This window comes from Corvus moneduloides, chromosome 4 (genome assembly GCF_009650955.1).
Source record: "Corvus moneduloides isolate bCorMon1 chromosome 4, bCorMon1.pri, whole genome shotgun sequence".
Taxonomy (NCBI): Eukaryota; Metazoa; Chordata; class Aves; order Passeriformes; family Corvidae; genus Corvus; species Corvus moneduloides.
The window spans coordinates 30,782,159-30,808,463 of NC_045479.1; the positions used below are offsets into that span (position 1 = coordinate 30,782,159).

The 26,305-nt window shown below is 37.3% G+C and overlaps 1 long non-coding RNA gene across 1 annotated transcript in view; it reads left to right on the plus strand.

Annotated features, from left to right (window-relative positions):
• The window catches only part of LOC116442753, a 128,747-nt gene that overhangs the window by 78,900 nt on the left and 23,542 nt on the right, over positions 1–26,305 (plus strand). Inside the window, exons 3-5 of the long non-coding RNA XR_004239636.1 lie at positions 15,869–15,903; positions 21,695–21,746; positions 24,443–24,541. This is a non-coding gene — a long non-coding RNA (uncharacterized LOC116442753). The remainder of the gene's footprint in view (positions 1–15,868; positions 15,904–21,694; positions 21,747–24,442; positions 24,542–26,305) is intronic.

The following is a 26,305-nucleotide window of genomic DNA, read 5'->3' on the forward strand; positions in this document are numbered from 1 at the left end:
TCAAAAGATTGGTAGTAGCTAGACCCAGCCCTCTCCCCCGCACTAAAATATGACGCAGGTGGGATTTGAATGAGTGAATGCAGGAGACAATCCACTACACCGCTGCCCGTGGTGACCTACAGAGAGCAGAAAACCTTGTTGGAGGATCAGCCCTGGGATCTCTCTGCCCTGTGTCCTGGAGCTGGGCTTTGGAGTGATGTTCCTGTTCCTTCTGGTTTGCCTCAGGCAATCGGCCTCACCGACTGCTTCCCACAGGGAGCCTACCCTGTGGTCTGCACACTGCGATCAGCGTAATTGCTTATGGGATTCCTCCCTGCACATCAGGGTGTACTGTTTGCTCACCCAAGCCATTACTACTCTTTCTGTGCTGAGAACCTCATCAGGGAACCGAGCTCTCCAAAATAAGGCTCTGAGAAGAAAGCAAAATAAAATTTTGCATTCCTTACCCTGAAATCATACATTAATTTCCTCCTGCTCCCCCCACTTCAACAAGTGATTGTCACTTGTGCTGTGTCCCCTGCCATTCTCACTAGGGTCAGTCCTGGTTAAAGAAGGTCTCACCTTCCCTAAGCCATTTTCTCTTAATCCCTTACCTTCCTTAATTCAGTCATCCCTGCAGCTGGGCATGTACAGGTCTCTGCAGGGCTGTGTAGCTGCTTGATCCCTTGTACTGTTTTGTGGCATGGCTTCACAAATAACTTCATCAACAAGACTGAGAGGGAGAAAAACTCAGGTGGGTGGTGGTGGGAACCTAACCCTCAGGGTGGGAACCTCTCAAACCAGCTTTGCCAGCAGGGATAGTGCAGGATGGAGCTACACCCCTAGGCACTAGATGCAGTATCCTGAATTTCAGTCTAAAGACAGAACCTCAATTTTTGAGCACTGTAAAACAGAGCATGATAACCCCAAAAACCTTCCTTCCTTCCTTTCTTTCTCTCTTTCTTTCTCTTTCTTTCTTTCTTTCTTTCTTTCTTTCTTTCTTTCTTTCTTTCTTTCTTTCTTTCTTTCTTTCTTTCTTTCTTTCTTTCTTTCTTTCTTTCTTTTCTTTCTTTTCTTTCTTTCTTTCTTTCTTTCTTTCTTTCTTTCTTTCTTTCTTTCTTTCTTTCTTTCTTTTCTTTCTTTCTTTTCTTCTTTTCTTTCTTTCTTTCTTTCTTTCTTTCTTTCTTTCTTTCTTTCTTTCTTTCTTTCTTTCTTTCTTTCTTTCTTTCGTACTTCCTTACTTACTTAATTTCTTCCTTTCTTTCTTTCTTACTTACTTTCTTGCTTCCTTCCTTCCTTCCTTCCTTCCTTCCTTCCTTCCTTCCTTCCTTCCTTCCTTCCTTCCTTCCTTCCTTCCTTCCTTCCTTCCTTCCTTCCTTCCTTCCTTCCTTCCTTCCTTCCTTCCTTCCTTCCTTCCTTCCTTCCTTCCTTCCTTCCTTCCTTCCTTCCTTCCTTCCTTCCTTCCTTCCTTCCTTCCTTCCTTCCTTCCTTCTTCCTTCCTTCCTTCCTTCCTTCCTTCCTTCCTTCCTTCCTTCCTTCCTTCCTTCCTTCCTTCCTTCCTTCCTTCCTTCCTTCCTTCCTTCCTTCCTTCCTTCCTTCCTTCCTTCCTTCCTTCCTTCCTTCCTTCCTTCCTTCCTTCCTTCCTTCCTTCCTTCCTTCCTTCCTTCCTTCCTTCCTTCCTTCCTTCCTTCCTTCCTTCCTTCCTTCCTTCCTTCCTTCCTTCCTTCCTTCCTTCCTTCCTTCCTTCCTTCCTTCCTTCCTTCCTTCCTTCCTTCCTTCCTTCCTTCCTTCCTTCCTTCCTTCCTTCCTTCCTTCCTTCCTTCCTTCCTTCCTTCCTTCCTTCCTTCCTTCCTTCCTTCCTTCCTTCCTTCCTTCCTTCCTTCCTTCCTTCCTTCCTTCCTTCCTTCCTTCCTTCCTTCCTTCCTTCCTTCCTTCCTTCCTTCCTTCCTTCCTTCCTTCCTTCCTTCCTTCCTTCCTTCCTTCCTTCCTTCCTTCCCTTCCTTTCCTTTCTTTCTTTCTTTCTTTCTTTCTTTCTTTCTTTCTTTCTTTCTTTCTTTCTTTCTTTCTTTCTTTCTTTCTTTCTTTCTTTCTTTCTTTCTTTCTTTCTTTCTTTCTTTCTTTCTTTCTTTCTTTCTTTCTTTCTTTCTTTCTTTCTTTCTTTCTTTCTTTCTTTCTTTCTTTCTTTCTTTCTTTCTTTCTTTCTTTCTTTCTTTCTTTCTTTCTTTCTTTCTCTTTCTTTCTTTCTTTCTTTCTTTCTTTCTTTCTTTCTTTCTTTCTTTCTTTCTTTCTTTCTTTCTTTCTTTCTTTCTTTCTTTCTTTCTTTCTTTCTTTCTTTCTTTCTTTCTTTCTCTCTTCCTTTCTCTCTTCCTTTCTCTCTTCCTTTCTTCCTTTCTTCCTTTCTTCCTTCTTTTCTTTCTTCCTTTCTTATAAATCCTAAATGGCTTGTGCTAACAAATCTACTATATCTTAGAATGGTACAAAAACATCAGTCATGATCCTGTTGAATCTGTTTAATGGAATTATGGCATAGCATCTTATTTCCTTCTTTGCCTTTTAAAGGGTCATTTGGCATTGGTTTGTTAACTACAGACAGATTTGAGGCTGCTAATCAGAAACAAAGAAGCAACCTGTACCCAGAGGTACATTCTCAATTAACAGAGATGGGACTTCAGGGAAGTCTGCACTAGCATATTTCCAACATATGTGGCTGTATCTTAACCATTAGATCATTCTAGATTTTCCCTTATTCTAAATGAGTATTTTATTGCAGTTTAATTTAGATGTATTGTAGAAAAGTTCACTGATCATCTTTTGTGATTCACAGCAAGAAAAACTGGAAGGCCTGTGGTGACTTGGCAATTATGCTCAATAATTTTTTTCAGTATTATTTTAGATTAAATAACAAAAAAAATAGTTTCTTAATTCAAACTTTAAAGTCTGGTCTATCTCACCAGACTTCTTTTGAATATGCCAGTGGTTGCTTAATGAAGTATGAATTACTGATTGTGAAACATGAAGAGATAAAATAAAATCTAAAATAAATAGCACCCACCCTCTTACAGTCAAGCAGGAACTAAAGTCTGATTGTATTATTAAAGGACACAATCCTTTTATGGATGAGAGGAATAATTAATTGAAATTAATGAATTTTTTTTTAATTTTTTTTTTTTAGTATTTTTTAAACTAAGTATATGGCTTGCCATTTCATTAAATAAATGAAAACGTCACAACCTGTACCTTGTGTTTATATACATATGCACAGATTCAGATGCGTGGTGCAAATGCAAACCTCCTCTCCAGAAATCAGCTGTTCCCAGGGATGGAGAACATCATCATCGGTGCTTGAATGGTCAGTTTGTCACAGCTGGAGGGACTATCACCAACTCTCCTCTTGTAAAGAACCACTTTGCCATTTTGGGGAGGCATGGGGAGGGTATACTGAGGCACAGTCCCTTTTGTGATGGGTTCTTGTTACAGTGAAGGAAAGTCTCCTTGCAGCCTCTGTGTAGCTCAAAAAAAATTTGAATTAACTTTGAAAATAATTTGACACTCCCTTAAATGACAGATCCATCTCTGGTAGTCCAGGAGTCCAGTCTGGGCTGCCCTTCAGCTCTGTCATGCATGTTCAGGAGGTTCAACTTGAGAGGCTCTTGTTTTGCTGCTTTCTGACCTGCTACTTTTGGCCCAACTGCATTTCACAAATCCCAGCTCACTATGCAGAATATTACCACATCAGACCAGCTTTTAGGGTTGCTTCTATGCTGAATTTGATTGTGCTTTTAACAGTAGCTACTACAGCGAGATTTTGATCTTGCCTCGAGTTTATAGACATACTATTTTTATTATATTTGGTAAATCAAGTATTTTCATAGGTTAGATCTGAAAAGTTCCCACATGTATTTCCTAGTTTCATTCTCAAACTTTGCTGAAGGTGACTCAAGGAGAGGGGAGAGCAGGTTGAAGTGACAGCAGACCTGTCATGTGTTTCATGTGGCTCCAGGAAGGCTGTGACCACTTCATGAGCACCAGGAAAAGGTCCAGCTGCCAGGGCCAGGCACTCCTCTGGCAGTCCTCTGCCACACATGGGTGTTGCACCTTGGCCCCTGCTCCTTCTTCTGTTGTTCCACAGCTTCTCTAAGCATTAGTTGGGTCTTTGTGAGCTGAAACCCATGTCCAAATCTCCTTTTCCCTGTTTGAAACTGAGTCCAGGTCCAGGAGGAAATTTACTTTGCCCCTAATATTTCAACAGTCTGATCTCCTTCAAATCAATGGAAAATAAAAATTGTTGCGCCTTCTCTTGTCACAGCTCCACCTTGTGTGAAAAGAACAACTTTAGGAAAGCTTCAAAATAGAAAACAAATTTTATTTCACAAAAAGGATACTGCTTCATTGTAATTTTTTTATCTTCTCCTTTTGTACATTGTTTAATTCCCTGCATTGCCTGTGAGATTTAGCATTTGTTGATAGCAAACCGCCCCTGCTTACCTAAAAATCCTGGAGGCCATGATTACTTCTAAACTCAGCCTCCCTCAGTGTTTAAAGCCTCTTCAGTTTTGAAGTTATATGGAAATAGCACTTTTTAATTAATGCTATTAGAACACTCATCAGCAGTTAAAATCCTGAATTACTTCAACATGCAGAGTTGTCATAATTTTTCACTTTAGTTTTATCTAGTCAGACCCTGGAATTGCTACAGTTTCTAAAAAGGAGACTCCTATGTGTAGCTCACTGGTAAAATTTTCAAATTTTTTTTTTTTTTTTTGGTAAATGAAATTTGGCTTTCTGAAGAAAGCCAGGATAGGGATTAAATCTGCTTAAATCTTGCCTGAACTTGAGTCCAAGCACTTAGAATCCAAGTAATCCTCAGCCTGTGAACCACATGTGACTCTTTACTAGGACTGCCTAGTCCTGGAGCTCTTTATATTCACTAGACTTCTCCCTTTCTGGTTTGGGAATTCTCCTGGCATGTGTCCTGTTTGTCCATATGTTCTAGAAAGAAGGAACAGAGACTTTTATACACTATTGTCTATATTTTCCTTGTAAAAATTTGGTGAAGTGATGCCTAAAGGAGAGAGATACAGGGAAATGAAAGGAAGAATAAGGTAAAAGGAGGTTAAGAGTCCACTTCTAATTTAGGAGTTTTCAAATTAGTAGGACCAGATCAATTTCACAGAGGATATTTGAAGCACTGTCTGAAGAAATCACAAAGCTACTGTCCTTGAAAAGCGTTGGTGAATGATGAGGTGCTGAAAGATTAGTAAGGACAAATATACCACGTAACTTCTAAAAGGAGGCAAGAAATTAAGGACTAATCAGATCGATTTTATTTCCCAGGCGAGATACTGGAATAATCAGTCAAACAAATATGTGAAGTCAGTTGTTTTAAATGCTTGCTCCAGAGCAAGCCAGGAACTCAGTCTTGAAGAAAATGTAAGGAAGGTGCAAACCTATCTGTGTATGCACAGATCTAGGGATCATTTATGTATGGAAATATTCAAGGGCATAAGAGGAAATAAGTATTCTATAGAAAACCTTAGAAATCAGATTTAATTACATTCGTTGCTTTTATTACTTCCCAGATAATAACTGCTTCTTTGCAGTTTAGAGGAGAGAAGACTGGAGCTAGTCAGGGAGTAGGGGAAAAGACCAGACTGCAAATATTTTTTACCAAGAAGACAAGAATAATAATTTGTCTGTGTACAGGATAGGAAAAAAATAAGAAAGGATGGGTTCAAATTGCAGTAAGAAATGCTAGTTAGATGTTAGAAAACTTTACATAGAAAGTCTATGAATAAAGGGAAATGATGACCAGGGAGGCTCTGGATATGCCACCAGTAGAAAATTTTAACTAGTTTGATCACTGTATGTCAGAATATGTATAGCTGATTCTGTCTTCTAATAGAGGAGTGCAGTAGATCCCTCTTGGGATCCTACTATCCCGTGATTCCATTATTGTATGAAAATGGCAGAAACACATGAGTTCACATAGAAAAGATAGCTCTTTGCAAGTAATTCATAAGCTGTTGAAAAAACACAATAGTCTTTATCGCAGAAGCTAAATCCACTAGCCTCCCTCTGACATTACTTTTCTGTTAGTCTCAAATACACCGATGCTAACAAAAAGCTCCCTTTTGTCCCAAGCTGGAGAGATTTTCTGTAGCATGCTCCAAAAGAGCAGGAATAGCAGAAAAGCCCAGACTCCACACAGGGCACAGCTGATTCTCAGCAGAGGTGAACTGTTCGCTACAGTAAATAGAGTCTTAGATTACAGCTGAACAAGTGGTGAATAATCTGGGGAAAGTGTATGTGATATATGCAGAGCACACATAGGTTGGTGTCCATGTGAATGGGTGCTGTAAGCTGAGATGGGTGATCTGAGCTCCTGAGGAAGCTCTCCCGAATCTATGTGGCTGCACCATGAACGACAGAGTCCAAAGTGAAGAAAGGGGGAAAATGTCAGGCACAGGAATTTAAAGAACCTTCTTTAAGTAGAATACATCTGCTTTTTCACCACAGCAGTCTTCTGGAAAGCCATTATCAAACGACCAACATGGAGAATATATGAAAATAAATGCTTCAGGGAAGAAAAACTTTTTTGTCAAAAGAAAACACGGAAATTACTTTCTTTTCTTTTTCCCTGAAAGACTTAGATGACCATGGAGGTTTTCTGTTGTTTTATATATACCATGGTTGTTGTTTTATATTTATCATGGTAAATGCAGGACAGCACTACTGCACACTCATTTGCATTAATCTCATGATAAGCAGGAAAAAGAATAGATTCACTTGCTGTCTTTTGCTCAGACAAAGCATACCATGTAAGTATTATTGTTGCCAATGGAAACACTGTTCAGGTGCATAAACATGCAATAACATCCCTGTGCTATCTTTAGCACAGACAAATAATTCTGGTCACTATGGTTTGCTCGACAGTTGCTGAATTTCTGCTGATGTGTTTGGCACTTGGTTGTAATTATCTATTCATTTGAATTAAAAGATTGATCACTGCAGTCAATGACTGATACAAAACAACATAAAAGGGATACATTAATACTGAAATTTTATGTAAGCGTTGTTCCAGAGGGAAAAGAACATATGCAACAGGAAAATTGAGAAGACATCTGTCACAGTAGTCAAGCCTCTATCGAGCTTGATAATGATTATGAATCCATTACCATTGATATATTGCATAAAGCTGTGGGAATGGGAAGCTTTTCACATGTCACAGCGAGTAATCAACATCCAACAGAAGTAGTCCCATCACACACACACCTGCTGCGTGCCTCACATCAGAATATGTCATTTGGAAATCTAAATGTTATTGGCATGGCAGAAGGAGACAGACAAATAATGAGATTCGCTTGTGAGATATTTTATTCCTCTGCTAATGAGGTTTTCTAGTAACTAAACAAGCATTTGGTAACTTGCATATATTCCTCAGAAAGTGTTGACAATATATAATTTAATCAATACATTTCAAATGCAGCTGAGCAATATTTCCAAACTGTTCCTTATGAGGAAGGTCCAACTGCTTTTAATAAAAAAACCATATTTCTTTCCTATGTATTTATGGTTGTAAATGTTTTTCTGGACATTTATACTATTATTAAAAAAAAAAAGAAAGAAAAAAACCCCTTGCATTTTGTAGGCATGAGTGTGTACCCTAAAAATGACTGCAAAAATATTATTTAAAATTAAGTATTTAAATTTAAAAATAATTTAAAAGCACTTAAAATTTAAAATTCATGCCTTTATTTCAATCTTTTTTCTTCCCAGAGCTGGGCTAAGTTCAAGTGTGTGTAATGAGTAGGAGCCGGCATTTTGAAGACAAGCAGATACTAGAAAATTCCATCTAAGGGAAAATACGTGCAGCTCAGGATCTGCTAAAATCAGATAAAATATGAATCTCGTGTGGTGGATTTATGTATAGGAACTGCAGTTCATGGTTTTCAAACAATTTCAAAATTTCCCAAAATATATTTACCCAGCATGAGAGTTTACATACACACATTTGCATATGCACATCCACAGCAGGATGTTTCAGCATATACATATGTATACATATACATAAACAGAGCATACAACATGAATATATTATATAAAATACATTAAATATTTCAGCAAGTATTTAGGTATTTTTTTCCTACTAAGTGTTTTGAATTATTGTGAAAGTCACAAAGTTATGCAATATTTTAACCTTTTGGTTACAGGCACTTTTAACACTTGAATAAACAAATTGCTACTTTTTCCATCTGATTTATATACAGCACTAAAAAAAAAGGAGGCATCTCTATATAAACTAAAATCAAAACAAAACTTTTAGCTTTTTAAATTATGAAGGATGTATTAAGATGACTACATAAAATACGCTTTTTGCATGTATCTGTTACACAGAAACATTCTGGTAAAACAGGAAATCAGAGATGAAATCCTATGCTGTTGTGGGGAAAAAAAGCCTTAATAATAAACCATTAAAGTGGTGAGCTGGTGTGACAGGTAAAGGACAACATAGACAACAAAAGAAACAATACCACAAATAACAAAACAAAAAGTTTGAATTTTTCTCTCAGACACAGCTTCAGTCTGGTCTCTGAGTGAAAAAATTGAATAAACTTCACTTTTGTTTCAAATCACCATAGTCTAGCCACGATGAGTCAAAGGAGAATCCATATAATTGTCACTGTTCTACAAAAAGAGACAGATATTATGTGACACTGAAAAGGAATCCTAATTTGGGAAATACAAGGAAAGTTAGACTAGATTTTCTTTTCTCTTAATTTTTTATTTCTTAGCATAATCCAAGAAAAATTGTGTATTAGTATAGGATCTGTTCCACTAGGCATGCTCTGAAAATGCCTACTGGACTGCATGCTTTGGATGAAGGTACGTGCTGTCTGTAAATCACAGCAGTCCTTAGCTGGGGGCTGCTCAGCACTGCCACAGCTAGGAAAGCAGCAGATCTCCAGAAAACTTATGTAGGAAAATTCAGAAAAGAAATTTGCCAGCATAGGCCTCATGTGAGATGAGAAGAGTGACTCAGACCAGCAGCTGTTGGGAAAGAACTTTGGCTCTGGCACTGACAAGTGGGACAAGAGTTTTTATTATTTTTCTGCTCAATTCCTTTTTGATACAGTAGAGTTGAGTTGAGTATTGGTTCTAGTTTAAACATCTCCTAAATCCTGCCTGAGAGCAAGGCATACAATCAGCTAGGTGTTGTTAAGAAAGATCAGAAAATACAAGCAGGAGTAGAAGCAGGAGGAGCAAAAACTGGGAAGAAATGAGGATGGGGAGAGAAAGTAAAGGAACGAAAACCTGAAGGTTTTTTTGTTTTTTTCCTGAAAAAGATGCTTGGCCAGGAAAATTTTCTGCTTATGATAATGAGTTCATGAAAATAAAACATCCCTTTCAAAATGGTGTTTTTGCATAGTATCAGCTGCATGTGAAAAAAAATAAAATGCTTTTCTGAAACATCTGTAATCTCTTATAGAAATCTGTAATTTCAGATCTTGGTTTGTAACTTGTGATCTAAATCTTGGAAAAAAGATTTTTTAGAGACTCTGATTTTAACTTGGAAGAAACAATAGCAATTGGGAGGCTACACAAAAGAACCAGAGAGTAATGAAAACTCTGGAGATAAGACAGTTCTATGATGGTCTTTATTGCCTAAACCACAAACTTACAAATACATGCAGTAACAAGAATGTGCTGAAGACATTAAGAGAAAATCTGAGAAGCACAATGAGACTGAAGTGGCAAGAGGCAGAATGCACTTGGGGTGGAAGATACTTTGTGGACAGAGCTGGTAGATCTGCAAGAAGCCAGTGAAAATGGCCACAGGCAAGGTTGATCATCCCTCTAAGGAAGCAGAGTAAGTACACATGCATTCTTTTCACTGTAATGCAGGTTTCTGCAGCACATCCTGCAGCAACACCTAGCTCCATTCAAGAGATATTAAGAGACTTCGGCAGTCACCAGCATTTATTTGTGGGAACTGCTCAAAGGACATTGAATGGATGGAATACGGGCCGGAACAAGAATAGAAAATTTACAAAATAGAGAACATATAAGTCTTTTGAAAAGGGTAGATCGACGGGTAGATGAGCTGGTGATAGGCTGGGACATCATGCTTCAAATTAGCTACTGTACATGAAATCCATTAGCACTTGCACCTACCAACATGGGATACAGATGTATCTTGTACTATGCCTTGCTCACATACACATTATTTTTTCTCTAGTGTTCCAAGGAAGACTTTCTATGTGCTCTGGTACAGATCCTTCATGACCACCCCAGAAGTGTCACCTAGTCCACTCTAACCCATTCAGTGTGATGTCCCCAGGCTGGCATACACCTCCAGGAGCAGTGTGACTGTGCCTGTGCCCCCTGTGCCTGTACTATCAAACCCTGCTGAGGGCAGGGCTGTACCATGGCAGTGCTCCCAGGCCTGTGGTGGCTCTTCACAGCACAGAATTGGCCCAAGCCAATGGACAAGCTCTGACAGAGCCAGCTTACGGCTCCCTAAAAACCCCTCCTGTACACATCCTCGCAGAAACACACATTTGTAAGCAAGCCTCAGTGGCAGGGGCAGGTGTTCATGAGCCAATTTTTGAAAGCAGCACTAAGTCTCTTAAATCCTATCTAGTCCTCAGGGGTTCTAGCATAAAGTGCTTTCAAGTCAGTTGTGCAAAATAAGCAGCAGTAAAAATCCTTGGCTGCATTTTCTTTTTGTTGTTATTTTAGTGACACTGAGGTGGATTGGGTTTTACAACTGGCTTCAGACAGAAAATACCTCCTTAGTATTTGGAATTTTTTTATTATTAAATATGCTTAGATGAAATGGAAATAAAATGTTGAACTTAGAATTCAAAAGAATAGTTAGTTTTGAAGTTCAGTTCACTAAAAATGTATATCCCTAAAGGACAGTATTTGCCTCGCTAACAAGTATGTATTTTAGTTTTTGTGTTGAATGAAATGTGATGAAATAAAGGTCTAGTAAATGAGTTTTGAATGCACTCTTCTGTCCTTGAAAGAACTGCTATTAAATAAAAATTGATGATTTTGTGTTTACAAATTCATTCTTGTAGTGCAAAATTTGCCTATGTAAACTTGTCACAGGGCAGTCCATCTAAAAGATTATTCCTCCCATTCTGTGTTCCTGCCAGCATCCCTGAAAAAAATATACTGCTTATATCAATGTTTATGGAAACTTAATTTGATAAAAGTAAAAATGCAGGTTCTTTTCTCCAGGCTAATTTTATTTGGAGATTTTGCTGCCTTTGTTGCTGTGGAATACTGTAAACAGCTTGAGTAGTCCTGAAGAAATGAATGTGTCTATGCAACAATAAGAGTCTAATTAGGCTGAGTAACTGGGAGAGTATTTGGACCTTGCAAATTTGTCTTTTCAATCTACATCCATTTTGTTTCATCATTTTATTCGTGGCCAGAAATTTTTTTGACGTTTACATTAATGATTTCAAACCACAAACTTAGTTCAAATTCTTTGAAGTTAGTGAAATCTCTTCCATTTATTTCCACAGGATTTCATTTCATCCTACTGAAATATATGAAAGCATATAAAAAACTAAATGCGTTTTTTCTTTGAACTGGTCCTTTTTTTGTGAATTCATTGCACTTTATGACAAAGGTAAGCCAAATTGGTATAACTTTGACCATTACCAGCTGAATCTCGTATTTGCTGGCACACAATTTTGGCAGGAACATAATTGAGTTTATAGGGAGTTTTACCAGTGCTTCCAAGAAGGCTAGGAATATAAAGACTACAGACGAGCTTTTGGTCATGGTGTTTATAGGGATCTCCTTTCATCTGATGAAAGTACTATAAAACAGATCTGGAGCTTTGTTTCTTTTTCTTCTCTTCAGCTCAGGCGTACAGTAATTATGAGGTATTTTCCTTGAGAGGTTCCATTATTGACATGCATTATTTGTAATAATTAGTCTTTTTACTTACAATAATATTGAATAAAAATTAAAAAAAATGAATGAGCCCTACAGATAATGTTATGAAGTATGGCCAAACACTGATGTTTGCCTTCTCATAAAGGGGAATGTACATGCGTGCATTCACTGAGTTTGATAATTATACTCATGACATAATTACAAACAGAACATGCTGCACCTCATTGCTGAATTCCTATGTAAATTTTAATAATGACTCACTTACTAAAGAAGCAAGCTCTTTGAAGTACATAAAGAAGTACATATCAGATTCAACTTGTCCACTGAATCTTTGAAATGATTCAAAAGGTCAAGCTTTTATGCAGGCTTCTTTCTTACAAAACAGTTAAGTAAAATATACAAGCAACAGACACTTGTTTTTAGTGCTTGTTTCATTGGGTCATGCAATGTGAGATGGGTTTTTTTTGAGAAAGAAAATTAGTGTGTGGTCTGCTATCTGAAAACAGTAAAATAATCTATTGCAGAAAAGCACAACAGTTTTCAATTTAAAAGAAGAAAGGGTTTTCCTATGTACTTTTGGCCTCCCTTATTAAGCTTACTAAAAAATTATAAACTTCTTTAGAATTCTAAAGATAAATATTAAACAGTGCAACAGGGACACTGATGCCCTCAGCTTGTTACCAAAAAAGGAATTTCTATAGAACATTGTTGATTTCATCCTTTTAAAAAAAACATGCTAAGACTCCTAGGTTACATGCAAATTAATGCTGAATATATGTTTAGTCAAAAATAATACAAGAAAAGACAATGACTGTGACTATTCACATTATCAAGTTCTATTCTGTTCAAAGGCAGATAGGTACCTTAGACAATATATGCCGATATGTATGTCAATCCAAGGCAAACCTAGTGTAATCTATACATAGTTTTGGTTTAAAATTCTGAGATGCCTTGAAACACAGCATGAAGGAGTCTTCATATTTTTCCTACTCTAGCTGAAAAATTATTCTTGAAGGACTACCAATGAACATCAAAATAACATCAAATGTCTTTGATGTTATTGCCCTGAATTCAGAGATTGGCACTTTGCTAAAGCTGCAGAAATTCTGCTCTCTGAAAGTCTGCCCAGTGACTTACATACAGCTGGTTGGCATTTTTCTCCTGCTTTTCTATCCCATTACAACCGGGCACTCATCAAAAAGGTGGGTTTTTTTTCCTATAAAAATTAATTGATTAATTTCATCACTTACTGCTTTGCCCATTTCTCTGCCCTTTTTAGAATTCAGGTGTCAAGAGCATAGGTTTGATGAGTGAAGAGCTGACCAGTGCTCCCCGGCCCCCCAAAGTGCCTCTGCCAGCTGTGACCAGATCTCAGGCAGCAGCCACAAGAACAGGTGACTCAGTATAGTTGCTCTCTCGTACTTGCAGGGTTAAACTTGTTTCTCTCCAGTTTCCCCTTGGGCTTGAAAAATACATTGGTTTGCTGGTTTGGGGCAATGTAGACCCTGTGAACTCTTCATTGAGCCCACTATTCTATCTCTAACAATAACCATTCCTGATGAAATAGGACAGGATAAGGTCTTCCTGCAACTTGATGGTTCTTCCTTGAGCCTCCCTGAACCCTTATGTTTCCCCCGGCACAATAAAAGTATCTTGGGGGAATAAAACAGTAGCCATAAACAGATGCCTAGGGAAGACTAAGAATAGAGCAAACTTATAGGATATTTCTTCTTAACAGTTTTCCCACCTCCAGACATTTTCAGCTAAGAATTCCTGGGCCTACTATGACTTATATGATTGGTAACCCAAAAAAATCTCTCTCTTCCAAGACTTGTCTCCCCTTGAACTATGTTGAAATTTTTGCACCTGCAAAACTCTTTAGTGAGGAAGCTGACTGAATGTCTCTCTGTTGCTTGAAGAACCACACCCATTTGTTTGCTTTGAACCTGGTTTCTTTTAGCTCCATTTGACCATCAGTTTTTCCTTGACTGGGAGAGATCATGGAGTCAACCTCCCTCCATCCTCTCAGTGCCGCACACGATTTGGTTGACGCCGTCACTTCTCCTCTGAGCCAGCTGTGAAAGGTCCTTAGCTGTTCCCTCTGTGGAAGCAGCCCTAGATCTCCCCTTTAAGAACTTCTCTGTTTCTCCCTTGAGCAGGGTCATGTCCTTCTAGTGCTGCGCAATAAGATATACTCTTTTAGCTGTTCCTTCTTCTTTTAAACAAACTCCCTGATCTTGACATGGTTGTCTTTGAAGCTAAGCATGGCTGTGGTGGATCTGTAGAGAAGCCCACTGGGAACCTCATGCCCACTTTTACAGAGCAGCACTTCCGAAAACAGATTTTTGAACATGACTCTGGATATAGTTTGGCACCAAGCTAAGGATGCTACTTCCTCTCGAGCACTCAATCAGCAACCATAGAGAGAACCTAAACATTTTAACTCTGCTTCATGCTCCCCTGTGACATTTGCCCAGTTAGGATGGGGGTAATTGAAGTAATACAATAAGGTTGTTTTTTCTGCCCTTGCTGCCTCCTTGACCTGATCTGTCTCTACACGTTGCAGTCAGTGCTGCTGACCTGATTGGGCTGTCAATGATATAGACCCAGCACTGTATTCTCCCTGCTGAGGCCCTGGATTTCGATCTGTACAGATTTCGTGTTCCACACAGATGAATCTGTACAAACTCTATCAAAGCAGCCAGGGCAGTAATTTGATTTGACTTTAAGCTCTCCTTAGCATATAGTATTAAGCTGCCCCTGGCACAGTTCCATCTAACTTTCATAACGTATTGTCCTGTTGATTGCACCCTTTCTCTAAAATTTCTCCAACCAGTGCTTTCACTGGAAGCCAAATGCCTTCTTTTCTAGATTCCTTCTACCATTTGTGTAACTGAATATGCTGCCGTTTCAGGTTCTTTCTTGGCATTGAATTAAAATAACAATCTGTTTGTTTTCCATTTCCCATTTCATGAGTTTCTGGGTTGCCAGTGGCCTGATTAGAACAGGACTAGGATAAAAGCCAACGTATTTTGGCAATCAGTGAATTCTGGTGTGAAAATATACCTTGCCAAGACCAGAACCTAAGCATACACAACTGTACGGATCCAGGCTTCCTGCCACAAATCTCAGAGTTTGTGAAGCCTAGTATACCTGGCAGTGAGCAAGGCACCCAATTCAATTTAAAATGACTGACTGCACAATCACAATTAAGATACGCAATTTAGAATAAAATAAGGCAAACTAGCATGAAACAACAGATTTGAATTTGTAATGGGATCATAGGAATTAATTCACCCTAAGAAAAAAAAATTATGCTTGAAGAATAACTAAGCAAAAAATTTTAAAGAGAAAGCCCTTAACAAGCTTCAGCAGAAAACAAACAATTTGAAAACACTTTGGCAAGGGATCCAAGTTAGAGAGATTCTAATGCAAGGAAATGCAAAGGTATCAGGTGCAATAGACTTCAGATGAAATATTAGTTCTTTTGGAGAATATTGTTTTGTCCAGGATTTAAGTACAACGCTGGTCAAAGTAAAGGCACCCATGGAAACTTGCAGGTAAAATTAACAGCAACAGAGAGAAGAATATTTGACTTTCTGCTTTGCAGTCAAACTTGCCAGCAGTGCAGCTCTGTACATTACCTAAATGGGCTAATAAGGATCAACATGTAAAATCCTGAAGCTCATAATCAGTTTGTAATGAATCAGATCTCAGCTGAACTCAGAGAGCCTTCTGCTGGAATATACACTTGGGTGTTTTCTTTACAGAGAAGATTTTACTGCTAGAGATGCAAAGACTGGGGGTTTTTTTGGTGTTTTTTGGTTTTTTTTTGGGTTTTTTTTTTTTGGGTTTTTTTTTTTTTTTTTTTTTTTGTGGCAGAAATGGAGGCCTCAGTTGTGGCTTCCAGTCCTCAGTGTCCTCCTTTCCAATCCACTGTTCTGTGATTGATTTCTATCCATTATTGTTCCAGGGTGCTAAGAGTTGCAAAAAGGATTTCTAGGAGTGGTAAGTGTTTGCTTAGCTCTATCTCCCTGTGGTTAATATGATCTTTAAAATTTAAAAAATGAAAATTTCTTGAAAAGTTAAGATTTTTGAAAATCCAAATTTACAATAGGAAAGAATTCTGCCAGGCTTCCTAGATATTACAGGTCACTCTTTGGGAGTAAAATAATAAAATATTTTTTCATATATACCTTAGATATAGATGATCTTGCCACAGTTCAGGTAGATGGAATAGAGAACTTTGATGTCTCTTGATTTTTTGCTATTTGGTTTTTTCTTTGTTCACAATTTCTGCTTTATGCTCCTTTCAGTCTCCAGCTTTGCCTTTTGGCAGGACAACAGTCACTTGTCACATTTCTAAGTGTTACATTAGGGAAAAAAAGGGATAACTTCATGGGGTGATAGATTATTGCAGGGTTTCCTTTTCTAGATTTAAAGAGATTATATTCCTGCAGGCTAGCTAACCAAAACAGAAAGACAAAGTAAAATAAGGCAGAAGATGATACAAGAGTGAAGCAGTTGCCATCTGTTGATTTTAAACTCTCTCTGGCTGCTGTTCAGCTAACTGGATAGGAAATACCACAATTTACCCTCATTGTGATGAATTTTTGAGGGCTTTGTACACTAGGCCTTCATCTGTCTAAGATTAAAGCAATATATTCAATTCATTTTTTCACAGAAAGAAAGAAGCTACTGTTACACAAAGTAGTCTGCCTTATCTGGAAAAGCCTGAATTTTGAGTTTTCCCTAATCCTTAGCATATCAGATAGTGACAGGCTGTGAGTGGCCTAACATTATTCTGTGATCCTCCCTGGGAACTGAAAACTTTAATTCTTTCCTAATGTTTTGACTGACACGGGAATCATAGCCTAATTTCTACTAGAATGTATGTGTTAGACTTTAGATGTTACATGAGGATCAGCACATGCAAAGTGAACCACCGGAGTGGGCAGTAACTTTAATATGAACATTGCTCCCATGTTTAAAGTGAAATGTGACCATGAAAAGGAAAAGAAAACAAAAAGACAAACAAAACCCTCAAAGTGTTTTGCAGCTAGGAAAACCCTGACCCAGATATCACAAAGATGGAGACAGGTCAGGTGATTCTCAGATTTGCTGCTTTTAACCTCAGCCTCTAACCAGTAGTGTTTCATTCAGAACAAGTAAGTTCTCATATGAGAGAAAAGGTTTTTTGGTTTGAGCAGGCTCCAGCTATTAGTGTGGCAGCTGCAGAAAGCAGGTTGCTCTGCCTGGGAAACAGGACAGATATAGTATCTATTGAAACAAATAACTACTATTCCAAATCCCAACAGAAGGTGGGATTTAGGGAAATGTGGTATCTCACACCTCCAATAGTCCAGTATGCCTTCCAACCATCATCAGCATGCTCTCTTCCCCTTCTTTTATACAGTCATACATGGAGGCCTTAGCCTTCAGGACATTTCCAATCCAAATCCTTCACAAGTTTGAGGTGCTCTTGTGCAAATTGAAACACATTAGCTCAGTAGGTTAGACAGACCACCATAAAAGATCTTTTCTTGTCAATCAAATAAGCTCTTGTTAAGGTAACAATATATTTCCACATCTCCTGATAGATACCTTTGAGACCTTGGTCTCAGGAACTGTGTGTTACGTATAGTTATAGAATGGTTTTGCGCAAACACTGTTATACAACTTCTACCAGGAAGTCACAGTCATTAAAGAGAGGAAAATATTTACACTTTGATAGTGTTGAAGATAAAGGGAGGAAAGCAACAGAGAGGGTGTACTGCATATACAGTGTCACTCTGTTCCATGCAGTTGCCAGGAAATATTTCACTGACTTCACTCAGGCCAGGATTTCATCTCAAGTTCATCTATGACAAGAAGGGAGGCTTAACTAAATAAATGTGAAACACTGGGGTTGTGTTTCTATATAAGCCTCCTGAGAATGGAGGAGGATTCAAAACAGATCTGAGAGTTTTGCAACCTCTCACCTCTGGAACTGTGTTGCCTAAGAGAGTATGAATTCTTAACTTTCTTCATCTCTCTAAGAGCAGACAGTGTCTGTGCTGTTTCTTTTCTTCTTTACAGTTCTTGTTTCTGAGCTCTGGCTTTCCTTCCTCCCATCTGTCACAATCTTTATACAAATATAGAACTAGGGAAATGAGAGGGCAATTGTTATTATATTTTTATGTACTGCACTTACTGTATTTAACTGACTTTACAAATGCTAGGTATCTTATTTCACTGGCTTCAATTTGTATGGAAGATGAAATGTGCTCAGTCACTGGCTCTGAAGCAGTGCTTAAAACCAAGACTACTCACAGAAGCTGAAATTAAACTAACAGTCTCCTTTTTTTACATTTAGTAGCATTGAAACATTAATGATCCCTTTGTTGTAAAACGGGTAGGCATAATAAAATGAAATGAATAGGATATGAAATGTGGCCCTCAAATGTGAATTCATCCACAACATGCATCATCAGGTTGCTCTGGAAATGGTGATGTGAGGCAGATGAAGGAGTCACTAGGTACATGACTTGCAATTTAAATTAACGATCTTCAAAAAGCAGAAATTAATTTAAGGAAAACAGACCCACAGAGCATCAGTGATTTGGAAGGCAATTTTAGTCACTGTTGACATTGAACAGCATCACTCATACTGATTCCAATCTATGTTTACTATTGTTTCATTTCTCGCCAAAATTCGAAATCTATTATCCTGGCATCCCAAAACTTGGAAGCTGTTAATGCAATTGGAAGAGAAAAAATAAACAGAAAGAAATAAAAAAACCCTGCTCAACCCTCTAAATATCTGGGTTGATATTGTCACTTTAATGACAAAATTACAAGTGTCTAAAAATTTAAGCATTTTGTGAGAGAAAATATCACCAACTATTGCTATACATTTTTCCTAAAAGGTAACAGCTGCAGGATTCTTTTTCAACATGCTTCTATAATAATAACTTTTAAAAAATGAAACCAATGTTTACTCAACATGTGCATTTCTGAAGAAAGAGAAGCTCGGGAAGGTTTTCATAAATGCTCATCATACATAATGTGAAATATTAAGAATCATTTCCTGAAACTGTTTTACAAATCTATGAGACAATTTTGAGAAATAGTCCTTCACTCTTCTTTCTACACTTCTCTTATTGCTGACACGGGCAGGCAATGATTCTTTAACAGCAGATGAAGGACTGTGGGGTTTTTTTTAATAACTGCACTGAAGATGTTTGTGTGTTTAGGGGATAGAAGAAGATGATGAACCTTTTAAATCTTACTTCGCATTCCAGCTTCAACTTGAGATTAGACAGCAGCAGAAGCAGACAAATCTTGAGTAACTGTTTGGGGCTGCAGGGCTCAGCACAAAGACAAAACATTTCATCCCCACTTATCTCCATATGAAACACAAAATACAAATAGGGGAATATGTAGCTTTAGAATATATAACATCAGTTGAGTGCTCAGGGTGGAGGGGAAGAAATACATAGTTACATTAAGAATATTGCAAGATTAAAAATCACAGCATCTGCAGATTTTACATGCAATTAGCAAAGAAAAGGTAATATAGATACTGGCTAAAGAATGCACTTGTGAAATCTTTTTTCTCCTCAAATTACATTATCCTTAAACAGAATATGCTGAGAGTATTTTAAACCATACAAGGAAAAGTTAGCTGAGATTTCATAAGATCCTAAATTTCATGGCATTGGTAAATCACATGAATATATTTCTCAGAATGATGTATTTATAGCAGTAGATGAAAACTACAATAATACTGGTTATTTTAAAGTTATTTTAGGAGCTAACACAGTTTACAGCAGTGGAGGGAACAGGGAGACACTTTCACAGAGGAAAGAAAATTTTTGAGAACACAAACCATAAATTCAGATGCCAGCACTTGTCCCGTTCATTATGTTCTTTTCACTGATGTATAAAAACATGTGCCAATTGCCTAAGACCACGAGTACAGTAACATGAAAGATAAATCAGCTCTCAAGAAAAATAGCAACATAAGGATTCCCTTCTTACCAACTCTCTTTCAAGTACTGCTGCAAATTCAAAACACTGAGACAGTCTCCACTCCCAGATGTACAGTCTATGTCATTGTTGAACCACTTGATGTCATTAATCATGGAATAGAACAATCAATCAATCAAATAATCAGAGAATGATTTGGTTAGAAGAGTTCTTAAAGGCCATCTAGTTCCAAATCCTCTGCCATGAGCAGGGCACCTTCCACTAGACCAGGTTGCTCAAAACCCCAGCCAGCCTGGCCTTGAACACTTCCAGGAGTGGGCCATCCACAGCTCCAAGATTACTGAGCAGGTGTTTTTTTCTAATGTGTGTAGAAACACAGAGGTCTTCCTTGTTATACACCTGTCTAAAAGAGATGAAAAACTTTCTACAAGTAAAAAGACACTACACACATCATCACCTAACCTGTTAAATAAAAGAGTTGGCCTTTTAGAGTTAAACAGAACAAGTACTGATAGTCCCTTCTCACAGCACCAGCTTTTAACTGAATGCTATTCTGATGTTTAATTGTTTAGGATTGCAATAGGAAAGGTATACTCCTATAACTGTAAAGCAAATGCATCAGTTCTTCAAGAGGACTTGTTCTTTTTTTCCTGACATTAAAGCGTGAAATCCTGGCCCATTTGAGCCCATAAAAATTTGGCTAATTATTTCAACAGAGCCAGACATAAAGGCTTCTCTTACATCCTTTAATCAAAGCAATGTGATCTGTTGGAAGTGATCAAAGTCCATATGAGCTGAATTCACTGATGTTAAGTCTTCTGATTTGTTGTCACAATTGAAACTCATCAAAATGCAATGGCTTTAAGATTTGTTTTACTGGCAATTGCTTTACTTCTCCCTGTAGTAGAGCTTCTTCCTCTATGTGCATATAGATTTATAATGGATATAAATCTGAATAAGGGACATGCAGCCGTACGAGAAGATTTAGTTGATGCATAGTACTATTTAAAGCCAAATGGTATGGCCAGTTGAACACAGACTTGGGGAAAAATTTGAGCTGGTTTTTCTTTTTTTTTGTGGTGAGTGTTGGTCTCTAACCAGCTCATTGTGACCAAAAATAAATCCAAAATAGTCTATTCTAATTGCTTTAATTTTATTCTCATTATATAAAAAGTATAAATTATCCCATTTATGATACTCATGAAAAATTTCCTCTGTTATTTTGACACAAGAAAGCTAAATTCTGTTAATGTTAACTGAAGGTGTATAAGGAATTCAGCATTGCTGCCTGCTACAGCTGTGGTATTGATCCAGCAAGTTAACAGAAAAAAACCTGTGATCTGCTTTTGTTATTAATCTGCTGAGTTGCTTTAGCATTCACCTAAAGCATGAGATATGTCAGAGTAACCTTCTCAGAGGTTCACAGAAACACAGAACAGAGTAATTCCACCTCAGAAAATAAATTATCCAGGTTTTAAGAAGTGAACTATTTGGATTATTTGAATTTGAATTCTTGCTGATGTCTACTGACTCAACTTTATCATTGACTCATTCAGTAAAATACCAGAAATGTTTCAATGGGTAAAGGCATATTGTAAAGAAAAACATAGCAAGTATCCATAGAACCAGAAAAATCATGCAGCATTTCTTTGGATGTTAAACAAAGCTTAGAAGAACAAATGCCTCTCTTTGAGCACTAACTGTAACCTCCCAATGCGTAAGGAACAGAAAATAATATAGCTACTGTAGCATGATATTTTGCTGTACAAAATCAAGGAAATTTAAATTCTTTGCAATGGTAACAGGGACTTTCTTTTTGGTTTCCTAGGAAACAAAGTGGCCTAGACTCCTCCTGTGCCAAGAATCAACTGGGACATCAGGTCAAAGGCTTAATTAAATTTCATGTGAATTACTCAGCAGTAAAAACCAGTTAGCCTGCTCAGGAAAGATGATGCTTCTTATGTCAATCAAAAAAGCACTTGGGTGGAAAAACTTCCACAATTAAAAGACAAACACAAAAATAATAATCACAACAAAAAAGCCCTGCGATGTAAGTGTGTCTGCTTTATAATTTAAGGAGCTAAATATCATCAATATTTCAAACCCTTAACTCTTTCTTGAAACCGATCTTTGCTGCCTGTTTCCTAACATCAGTAGAAATGACTTGTGAACATGAAGAGGAGGCAGCTCCACACTTTCATATGATATATACCATGGTCATGAAGTTCAACAAAACAAGTCTTAGGTGCATCATTAAAATTCATCTTCGTGCTGTCAGATGAAACAGAGTGTGTAACAGACTTCACAGTAAACTCTTTAAAACAACCAAAGTATTATCTTGAAACGTCTCAGGGGACCTAATTTTTGCAAAATATACAGAAAGGAGCAAAGACAGCCGCTCAACAGACACCTCTGCTCATAGTTTGCAAGCTGGCTTCTGGATGCTCCTCTTCACCAAACACATTTTGAGTACTAAAAGCTACCCTTGAATGGCAGCTCCTCCATGCAGGCTGCCTTACCTGGACTTCTAAAGCCATCAGCTTTATCGTTCTTTACTTTGTGCCATGGTTTGTACAAGCAGCAGAGCAGAACTTGTGACCCCAAATCTGTTACTGTTTCACTGCTGAAATAGGGTTAAAGCCAGTGGTTCTATCCCAAATTTCGACACATAAATCAGATAAGGTTTTGGCATCACCTCCTAATTTTCTTGTGTGTGAAGTATCCCTGTGACAGTAAAGCTTAACAGTTTGCATTAATAGCAGATCAGCGTAACAGATAGTGTAAAACCCACATGAACTACACATGAATGCCATGCAGATACACCGACTCTTTGCAGATCAGATTCCTTTCCTGTCAAAGTTACATTTAAGTGGTCACAATTTTAGGCAGACTTCTTTGTACATAAAATGTAAAACATTTGTGGGTGCGTATGGAAAAACTTAATACTCTGCTTGTTTTTAAAGAAATAAGTAGAAAAATGTGGGGAAAACACCAAAAAATATTGGAATAAATATCTTTCTTACTGACTGAACTTCTCGGTGAAGCCATAATATCTAATTTTGAGGGTATCATCTGTTGGCAAAGAAATAACTGTCATATCACCATTTCTGTAGCATGACTTCATTGGCAGACTGGAAAAGAACAGCCAGATGGTTTGCAGAAAAAGAGCCTTCTTTAATTAATGAATATTTTTAACAACTAACACCCCCAAAAGACACAAATAACATTTCTGATAAATAAAATTGTTGAAATATTATTAGTTCTATCTTTAGAAGCCTTCTCCTACATATACATCCTTCTATATTAAGCAAAATTCATTATTTTGGAAAAAGAATTTAGATTAATTTCACATCTGAGAAGGGATTATTAGAACAGACCAAATGTAATATAAAATTTCTGCAGTTCCAATTCCTGACCTACATATGGCTGTTATGTCAGTTGTTATTGGATTCATTTTCCCCAGATTTCTCTTCAGTTTGTAGCACCCTACTCACTAGGGATTAATATTTTACTAGGGAATTCATTTGTTCTTGAGACTGAATATCAAATTTAATTCCAAGTTGTGAATTTTAGACTTGGCAATAACATGTAACAAGAAGATTCTCTGACAGGACAGCCATTCTTTTATGATTAGCTTTTTAAATATTTTCATTGCTAATAGAATCTGACTTAGCATTTTAGTTTTTCGAACACTAAGCCCAGGATTCTCAGGAAACATTTGAAAATAATGAGGTGAACACTGTATGTCTAAGGCATGTATTGCTTTTAAGTATATGTGCAAAATGCATTCATCTTCATTGCTTTAAGAAATGATAACAGAAAATGCAGGCCCACCACTGAAAGAAGAAAGAGTACAGACAACTTATGATCCAGGGAAGGATGAGGTACTTAATGTCACTTTTTTCAGTCTTCATAATGAAGCATTTCTGTCAACCATTATAATAAGGCTTAGCTGTGACCATCAATATAAGTAAGATAATAAGAAAAATTGAGGGTTCGGTAATTAAATCAGAATCCCATATAAATCCCATATGACCAACAGCGATAAATTTAATATAAACAAGTAAGCTAATAGGCATTGGGGAGTTTGTAGAAGAGAAATCCGTGGTTGCCAGAGTCAAACTGAGAACCATATGCAGGTTTAAATACAAATGTTTTATGGAATGTTCCATTTCATTCCAAATCTCAAAAAGAACAGTCATCCTCATACAGGCCAGAATTATGAAAGAAATAATTTTTAGGACAGTAAGATTTTTCAGACTGAATACCCTGATGAAATTAACTTCAGAAAAACACCAGAAGAGCATTTCAGCCACCAGGCATTATTTTTAAGAGTTCACATAGATGAAATTTAAAGGCAATGGGAAAAAAAGTAAATACAACAAATATAAATATCTTATAAGACACAAGGTTGGCAGAAAAGAAACTATTTTAAATACAATCTCCAGTAAAAAAAAAAAAAAAAAAAATCAGTTCTTTTTTATAGGATTGCAGAACATACAAGGCTATTTAAACTAACCAGTATATTTTTTTCAGGAAAGTTGACACAAGATTTTTCCTGTTTCTGCTTTTACAGGTGAACATACCTTCAAATGCATTCAGCATGCTTCTCTTCTTTCCATTCACCTGACAAAAAGATGCAGTTCATATTGACACACGTTTTGAAGAGCTATTGGTAACAATCTTCCTTTTATTTTACTGGCTTTACTGAAGTCTGCTTTTCTGCTAAAGAAATTGCAGTACCAATATCATGATATTCCAACTGTTCAGTCAATTCCATTTTGTTTGCACTGTTGATTCAGCTTACATGAATGAGATGAAGACATTTGCTTTTTTATTATATTTTTATGCAATATATTTTTTTCCTTTCAGATGGCTTAAAGTGGTTAATATTTACAGAATATCTGCAGAAGTTAGAGCAAAATTGCTCATGTTTGTGGTCACTGATAAATTTGCTACAAAAAATATGCAAATTTTTTTACAGGTTACATCATCACTGTAAGAGCAGAGCTCTGATTTTTTGGGTACTTGTGTTTTCAAAGGTTTGAGAATTGAATCCTGACTCGATGCTTCCATTAGTCAAATGGCTTGCTTTCCACAACGATATAGCTTTACTACTCAGGACAATATTAAAATAGTCCTGGAAATAGACACTATGATTTGCACTCAGTAAGGAGAGGCACAGAATTTACATGCACCAATTGACTGAATTCAGAGCTTTCACCATAAAAAGAAATTCATACAAAAGTATCTCAGTTTCAAACCACAGTGGTATATAATAAATTATCATACCCTCTAACCTCCCTCCTGTGTTCTGCACACTAATCCCTTTCTGCAGTGAATGCATTTAAAAGTCTGAAGCAGTTCCAAATGAAAGTTATTATAATATTTTCTAGGGTCCTAGTCAAGAAATAGCTCTGATGAGAGAGCAAATTTAAACATCAGTTGGTAAGGTTTTTTGGTTTTTTCTTCTGGGATTTTTTTTGTGATTCAATAGCTTGTGGTCATGTTTTTCAGCAGTTGTACACTGTATTTAATTGTGATTTCTGAAATATTCCCATTTTTTACAGTGCAAAAATCAAGAAAGAAGTTATTTAGAAACACCTTTCTGTATGTACGCCATCAGTAATGGTTACACTTCAGGAAAACATAATTAATGTCAAGGAGTTTACCTGTACATAGTTTATATTTTCCTTCCTATACCTGCAGTGAAGGGAGGCTGCTTTGCATCACATACAGCATGAAAGCTGGAATACCTCTGATGGAATTGCAGCAGTGTCTGATAAGCCTGTGTGTGCCTGACTCATGTTGATGCAGAGGCTGATTTCCATATGGACATATACAAATGTGAGTGTTGAAATGCAGAGCTGAAAGACCAAACCCTTATGCTCTGCAGATGCAGGCAGGGTTCAAATGCCTGCATACCTTTTTCCAACACTTTCTCTTCAGTTACTTTAGTAGCTTACAACTTCCAGTTAAGTGAGCAGAACAGTTATATGAGTGGTGGTAGACTGTGACCTTTAAAACTAGAGCAGTTCTGAGTAATATAGGAAAAAATATACTGATTTATCCTTAGCTTCTGGTTTCAACCTCAGGTTTCTTGAAGAACCTTCATGTTCTTCTGGGTGCTTTGAGCTGCTAACATGGCCAAGTTACTAACACTTTTTCATAACCCCTCTCACTGAGTAAATTACCCTACAAAAAATTATCCTACAAAAATGTCTTTCTGCCTTGGAATTCTCCTGTCTTAATCCCTGGTGCCATCTTTGGAAATGCCTGCAGATGTGAGCAAATGATGGTTCTGGAAGATGCCATAGACCAATCTACATCCTTCAGTGTGGTTTTTATTTCATATATGTCTTTTTGTGGTATACACCTGTCACATGCTCATGCTTGAGAACACCAAAGTAAAGAGTCCCATGGGTGTTTCCATAATTAC